The sequence below is a fragment of the Miscanthus floridulus genome, chromosome 17 (genome assembly GCF_019320115.1).
Source record: "Miscanthus floridulus cultivar M001 chromosome 17, ASM1932011v1, whole genome shotgun sequence".
Classification (NCBI taxonomy): Eukaryota; Viridiplantae; Streptophyta; class Magnoliopsida; order Poales; family Poaceae; genus Miscanthus; species Miscanthus floridulus.
Genome location: NC_089596.1, coordinates 80140459 through 80147972, shown reverse-complemented (window position 1 = coordinate 80147972; position 7514 = coordinate 80140459).

Here is a 7514-nt window from a genome sequence, read left to right as displayed (position 1 = left end):
TGTTGAATCATTGTACAAAAGTGCTTAGCAACTTTTATTGAACACTTGTTATGGTATGTTTGTGTTTATATTTTATATAAACCATCCGATCAGAAGTGTATAGCTGAGTCCCTAGCCCTAGCTAGCCTATTGACCATAACGTGGGGCATAGGGGCTATGTGCATTTGGGAAGAATAGGGCATCGCTAGGGAACTACTACCGACCACCCATGACACAGAGAGCGGACGCTCATGCACATGCAGGGAGAAGTCAGAGACAGGGTCGTCTCTAGAGGCATCTGAGCATCAACATGTCTGTTCAGGCATTTTCCTTAGGCGTAGTTGGCATGTCATCTTTAAGATGTTGTATGCAGAAATAGAATCGCTTAGAAAAAAGCACAAAAATAACAATATGGAGAAACATTAGAACAAAAACTTTATTGAATACTCGAATATGAACAGTACATATCTTTGAAAGGAGACCCTTCAAGGGTAGAAGCGCCTAAGAAGATTGATGTGCCAAGAATTTAGGACATCTCTTTCATCCATGTCGCATAGCCTATAGGAACCTAGTCAGGTGACCGCCTTGATGATGAAGGGGCCTTCCCAGGGTGAAGATAGCTTGTGCTTCCTGTCGGTCTTCTGCTTCTTGCGGAGCACTAGGTCTTCGACCATGAAAAATCGATCATTGACATTGCGGTTGTAGTATCTTCGCATGCTGTCAAGGTACTTCACTGTTCGAACACACAAAACCAGGTGCTCCTCCTCTAGGCTATCCAACTCAATGAGCCAGGATTGGCCAAAGTTTTCTTCATTGTAGTTCTCCAGTCTGGGTGCTCAGAAAGCGATGTTGGCTGGTAAAACAGCCTCAGAGCCAAAAAAAACATGAAGTATGGGGAGATGCTAGTGTTGTGACTGGGCTAGGTCCTTAGTCCCTAGACCAGAGCTAGCAATTCCTTGAGCCACTTGCCAAGGTGCTTCTGCTCGTTCTTGTAGAGCCTCTTCTTCAACGCGTTGAGAATCACGCCGTTGGCACACTCGACTTGGCCATTGGCCCTAGGGTGCGCGACTGAGACATACTTAACTGAGATGCACCTTTCATCGCAGAAGTCCCAGAAATCAACACTGGTGAATGTGGACCCAAAGTCAGTGATGATGCTATTCGGTAGGCCAAACCAGTGAATGATGTCATCAAGCAGCTTGGCTGCCTTCTTCGCTGTAGCTTGGACTAGGGTTTTGTATTCGATCCACTTGGAAATTTTGTCGATGCAGACATAGACCCAGCAGAAACCTCCCGACATGGGCTTGAAGGGCCCGATCATATCCAGTCCCTAGCATGCGAAGGGCCAAGATGTAGGAATTGTTTGCAAGGCCTAGGCCAAGACGTGGATTTGCTTAGCAAAAAACTGACAATTCTCACATCGGCGAACGAATGCCTCAGCATCGGCAACCGCTAAAGGCCAATAGAAACCAGCTCAAAAGGCTTTGCCGACCAGTGTTCTAGAGGCTGCATGATTGCCGCAAGTGTCAGCGTGGATCTCCTTGAGTATCTTCTCGCCCTCTTCCACAAAGACGCACTTCTAGAGTAGCTCTCCCTTAGCGTTCTTGCGATATAACTTTCCTTCAACTAGGACGTAATGCTTGCTACGGCGGGTGAGGCATTCTCTCTCTATGTTGTTAATCGGGACATCTATAGTGGTGAGGTATTTGATGAAAGGTTCCCTCCAATCACTACTCGAGCCAGGGACTGCTGTGACTAATGGCTTGGTAGGTGGCTTTTCTTCAATGCCTTCTTGCCCCTGCTTGATGGATGGCGTCATGAGGTCTTGGATGAACACTCTGGCTAGAACTTTGGCCCAGGTCATCCCTAACTTTGATAGCTCATTGGCTGCTTGGTTGTCAGCCTAGAGCACATGGTGGTACTCGATACCGTAGAACTTGTCTTCTAACTTTCTTATCGCGACACAGTAAGCGTCCATCTTCTCATTGGTGTAATTCCAATCCTTGTTTAGCTGATTGATCATGAGTGTGGAGTCACCGTACACCTAGAGGCATTTATCCCTGAGCTCGATAGCTATACAGAGACCATGAAGTGCCGCCTCATATTCAGCGGTATTATTAGATGCTCGGAAGTGTGGATGGAGAATATAGTGAAGCCTATCCCCAAATGGTGAGATGAAATATACGCCTGTCCTAGCACCATTGAGGTTGAGAGACCCATCAAAGTACATGGTCTAGTGCTCAGGGTGATCGATCGGGATAGGAGTCTGCATATCCGTTCACTCAGCGATGAAGTCATCGAGCACCTGTGGTTTGATCGTGTGGTGAGGCCTAAAGTTGATGGTATAGGTGCCAAGCTCGACCACCCATTTAATGATGTGGCCGCTAGCTTCCTTGTTGCAGATGATGTCGCCAAGTGGGTACTCAGTGATTACCGCTATGTGGTAGGCGTCAAAGTAGTGACAGAGCTTCCGAGATGTGATCAGGATGGCATACAACAGCTTCTAGACCTAGGGTTAGCGAGTCTTAGTCTCATTTAGGACCTTGCTAATGAAGTAGACTAGGCATTGGACTTTGTATGCATGTCCGACCTCTTCTCGTTCAACAATAATGGCAGTGCTGACTACCCGGTTGGTCGATGCGATGTAGATTAGCAGGGTTTCATCCTTTTGGGGAGCGATCATGATCAGAGGTGTGGTGAGGAACCGCTTGAGTTCGGTGAATGCCTTGTCAGCATCCTCCGACCAGACAAATTTCTCTATTGCCTTGAGTAGCTTGAAGAATGGGAGTCCCTTTTCGCCTAGACAAGATATGAAATGAATTAAAGCCGCCATGCACCCTATTAGCTTCTGGACGTCCTTGACGTAGGTTGGTGGCTTCATGTTGGTCACCGTTGCTATCTTCTCAGGGTTGGCTTCGATGCCATGGTGACTGATGATGTTGCCTAGCAGGATACCGGATGAAACACCAAAAATGCACTTAGTGGGATTCAGCATCCATCGATACACTTTTAGGGCTTTGAAAACTTTGGTGAGGTCGGCGATGAGGGTGTCGGTAGTCTTAGACTTAACCACCACATCATTGACGTAACCCTCGACATTCTTTCTGATCTGGTCCTTAAGGTAGCATTGGTTGGCTCTTTGATAAGTTGCACCCATGTTCTTGAGCCTGAAGGACATGGTCGTGTAGTAGTAGGCGCCAAAGGGCTTAATGAACGATGTCTTGATCTGGTCTTCTTCCTTCAGCGTGATTTGGTGATAACTAGAGTAGCAATCTAAAAGGCATAGGAGCTCGCAACTGGCTATAGAATCTATGACCTCGTCAATGCTAGGTAAGCTGAAGGGGTCTAAAAAGCTAATTGGAGTAGTTGAAGAGATATACAAGCACATATGCATCTGGATCTACACCACCATGTAGGCAACCTCATGTATCTCAGGCATGCAAGGAAGATCTTAGACTGCGCCCTTGCCTCGGTCGGACATGCTCAAGGACTTCACCTCCCCACGCTGATTGACTCTGTTAGGCTCTAATTACGTCCGTTCGCCTATGACTCCACGTACCCATCTGAGCTATCAAACAAACCGTCTGAGCCGTCAAGCGAGACGCTAAGCGAGCCAATCAGACTACTCATTCTGATCGCCTGCCATGTCGCAATGATTGCCATGAAGAATGGCATTATAACGACCGTAACCGCCGCCATGACGCCTGGCTGGAAAGCTCGAGGGCCGAGCAATTTCATCGACGCTGGCTAGATAAGGTCGTACGCCACCGATCAGACATTAAGTCTAAAGATAAGTACCTTTTTCTATATGAATATTTAATAAAGTTTTTGCCATGATATTTCTTCATACTATTCTCTACATGATTATTCTCCAAACGACTTTTCTCCATGCTTAACATCTTTAAGATGACGCATACTATCGCCATTCAAATCGGACTACGCCCTCGCCTTAGTCGGACACGCTCAAGGGCTTCGCCTCCCCACATGAATTGACTCCATTAGGCTGTGACTATGCCTGTTAGCCTATGACTTCACATAGCCGCTTCAGCCATTGAGCCGCCTGAGCCACCAAGTGAGCTGCCAAGCGAGCTGCCCAATCCACTCGAGCCGCTCAAGCCACCAAGCGAGCTACAAAGCGAGCCGCCTGAGCTGGCAAGTGAGCTGCTAAGCGAGCAGCCTGAGTCATAAGCAAGCCACGCCATGCTACAATGATGACCACCACAAAGAACGGTGTTGTGATAACAGCGACCGTCGTCATGACAATAGGCTAGAAAGCTCAAGGGCTGGGCAATTTCATCGCTATAGACTAGTCATGTTTTCATTTGCGTTATCCAGAAGCAACCCTATCCTTGACTTAGCACCTAAACATGCACGAGCAGTAGTGCCCTACGTAATGAGCGGGCAACAGTGGCTCCTCGATGATGTCCATATTCCTAAGCGTGCACAAGAATCTTGGGATAGAATGCCCCACACATCTCATTGGTATAGTGCTATGCACTCTCCATGTTCTCCATTTTCTCCATGGTCAAGTGCTAAGAACTCTCCAAATTTCACCACGGTCAAGTGCTAAGCACTCTCCAATTTTGCCTTGATATAGTGCTAAGCAGTTTCCAATTTCTCTACGGTATAGTGCTAAGCACTCTCTATTTTCTCCATGGTATAGTGCTAAGCACTCTCCATTTTCTCCATAGTCAAGGGCTAAGAACTCTCCAAATTTCGCCATGGTCAAGTGCCAAGCACTCTCTAATTTTTCCCTAATATAGTGCTAAGCACTCTCCAATTTCTCCATAGTATAGTGCTAAGCACTCTCCATTATCTCCGCGGTATAGTGCTAAGCACTCTCCATTTTCTCAATGGTTTAAGTGCTAAGCACTCTCCAATTTTCTCCAACAGTAAAGTGCTGAGAACTCTCTATTTTTCACCATTTGAAGTGCTCAACACTCTCCAAATTTTTCTCCAATGTCAAGTGCTAAGCTCGGGGATTTTGTCCTTTTCACTTGTTTCTTTGATCCTACTACAAGATGCTGCTCTATCTTATAGCAGGCTTGGGAACTAAGTGTGTACACTTCACCTAGTAGTTAGTGTACTGTTTTCCTCTTACTGGTCTTCAACTAAGCTGAGGGCTAGTTGTGTGCTCGGCTATGCTGGGACTCAGTTATTCTGATTAATTGATCATTGTACTTCTTTGATCCTAACACCAGGTGCATTCTTCACCTACTGATAGGCTCGGGGACTACAATGTATACATTCTACCTTATGGTGCTTGTATCAAATTTAATGGTTGGCTAAGTTCCTATTTTCTTTGTTAGTCATTGATATTCTTTGATCCTGACACCATGTGTCTTCTTCACCTACTATCAGGCTTGGGGACTACAATGTATACATTGCATGTTGCGGCGCATGTATCAATACTAAGTCATGGATGATGATCATCTGACTTCGCCAACGAAGCCTAAGTGTGTACACTTCACCTAAGGTTGATGTCTCTAGCAAGCTTCACCGCTACTTTCTCCGCCGATCAATTGGTCAAACCACTAGGTTCATGACCTTCGTCGCCAACCAGCTGGTCGAACTATTCAGCACTCACTTCTACTTGGCACTCACTTCACCACCGACCAGTTGGTTGGGCTGCTCAGTGCTCGATTCTTTGCTAACCAACTGGTCAGATTGTTCATCACTTCATCATCAGCTACGCTAGGGGCTTATCAGCTAAGCTAGGGACTCCTCGGTGTTTGGATTGTTCATAGCTTCATCATTCGCTACACTAGGGGCTCGCCAACTAAGCGAGTGACTCCTCGGCATTTGGATTGTTTGTCACTTTGTCACCGGCTAAGCTAGGGACTCCTTGGCATTTGGATTGTTTATCGCTTCATCATCCGCTACGTTGGGGGCTCACCAGCTAAGGTGGGGACTCCTCGGTGTTTGGATTGTTTGTCGCATTATCGCTAGCTAAGCTGGGGACTCCTCGATGTTCAGATTGTTCATCGCTTCATCGTCTGCTACGCTGGGGGCTTGCCAGCTAAGCTAGGGACTCCTCAGCGTTTGGATTGTTCATCGCTTCATCGCCAGCTAAGCCGGGGACTTAGCGTTTGGATTCTTCATGAAAGAGTCACCAGCTAAGCTAGGGACTCCCTTGGCAGTCGGATCTTACTATGTCTCATCAGTGTGCTATTAGCTTGCTCCATGCTGTTTGGATCAGGGTACTGATCTTGGGTAGCATGTCTGGGTCTTGATACACACATGACAGATGACATTGGCAAGCTTTTAGGCTTATTTTCTTTGACCCTACTACAAGATTTATTTCTTCATTTTCCAACAGGCTCGAGGACTAAGTGGCTACACTTCACCTACCGGTGAATGTAGTGCTCTTTTCTGGATTTACCCTCCTTATTGACTAAATCATGGATGATTCCTCGCAAACGGAGTCTAAGTGGCTACACTTCGCCTAAGGTGGAGAATTTTCATATTTTTATCTTGAGCCCCTTACATCCTTCTAGCAAGCCTTACTTGGCTAAGTTCGAGATCTGCGTACTAGTTAAACTAGTCGGCTTTGACTTTTACCGCTTAGTTCACCAGCTAAACTGGTCTGCTTCAACTTCCACCGCTCGGATCACCGGTTAAACTAATCGGCTTCACATCAAACTACTCGAACTTGTTCAAGACAACATTGCTCAAAGGATACAAGGCGCTTAGAGACTAGCTATGGGGGTATGACCCCTGGTACCTAGAAGACAAGACATGGGCCGCACCCCAAAGGTGGCCCAGCCCACAAGATCAAGGCGTGCACCACAAGACTACATGAAGATGTGATTTATTGTATAATACCAAATAGGATATTTTCTTTGTAACCCTACCCCTCTAGAGTATATAAGGAGAGGCAGGGGTCCCCTAGACGGGATATCAAATCTGATACGAAATCAATACAAAATAACATCACATAGGATGTAGGGTGTTACGTCAAGCTGACGACCTGAACCTGTATAAATCTTGTGTCTCTGTTACCATCTGGTTCATGTGGCAGAACCTCCTAAATTATAGGGCCCACATGCATCTGTCTTTGTCCTTTGACTTATGACGACTATGCACATGTCCCCGATAACTTAAGAAGCCTGTCAGGTGTCCTCGAGAAACCCAAATCATCCACGATTTCTTCCGAGCTGGATCCATTATAGAGTCATTGCAGTATTACAATAGTTTATTTAATAATTTATATCAAAGTGACATAGCGAAAGTCTTACAATACTTAGTTACAAAATAGTTGTTTCAAGTCTTACAAACTAAGTATGATTATTATTACAAAACATAGTAGTGGAGTAGCCTAAGTAACATAAAACAAAACACACAATTAAAGTGCCCTGCCCAAGGGCCACACATTTACTTGTCATCTTCGATTTGAACAACCATCATGCAGCACGGTCCAAGGTAGACCTGCTCATGAGGCTCACCTGCAACAAGGGTTAAAGAACCTTGAGTACAAAAGTACTCAATAAGACTTAACCGACGTAAACACAGAGAAGACTCAGGAATGTAGGCTC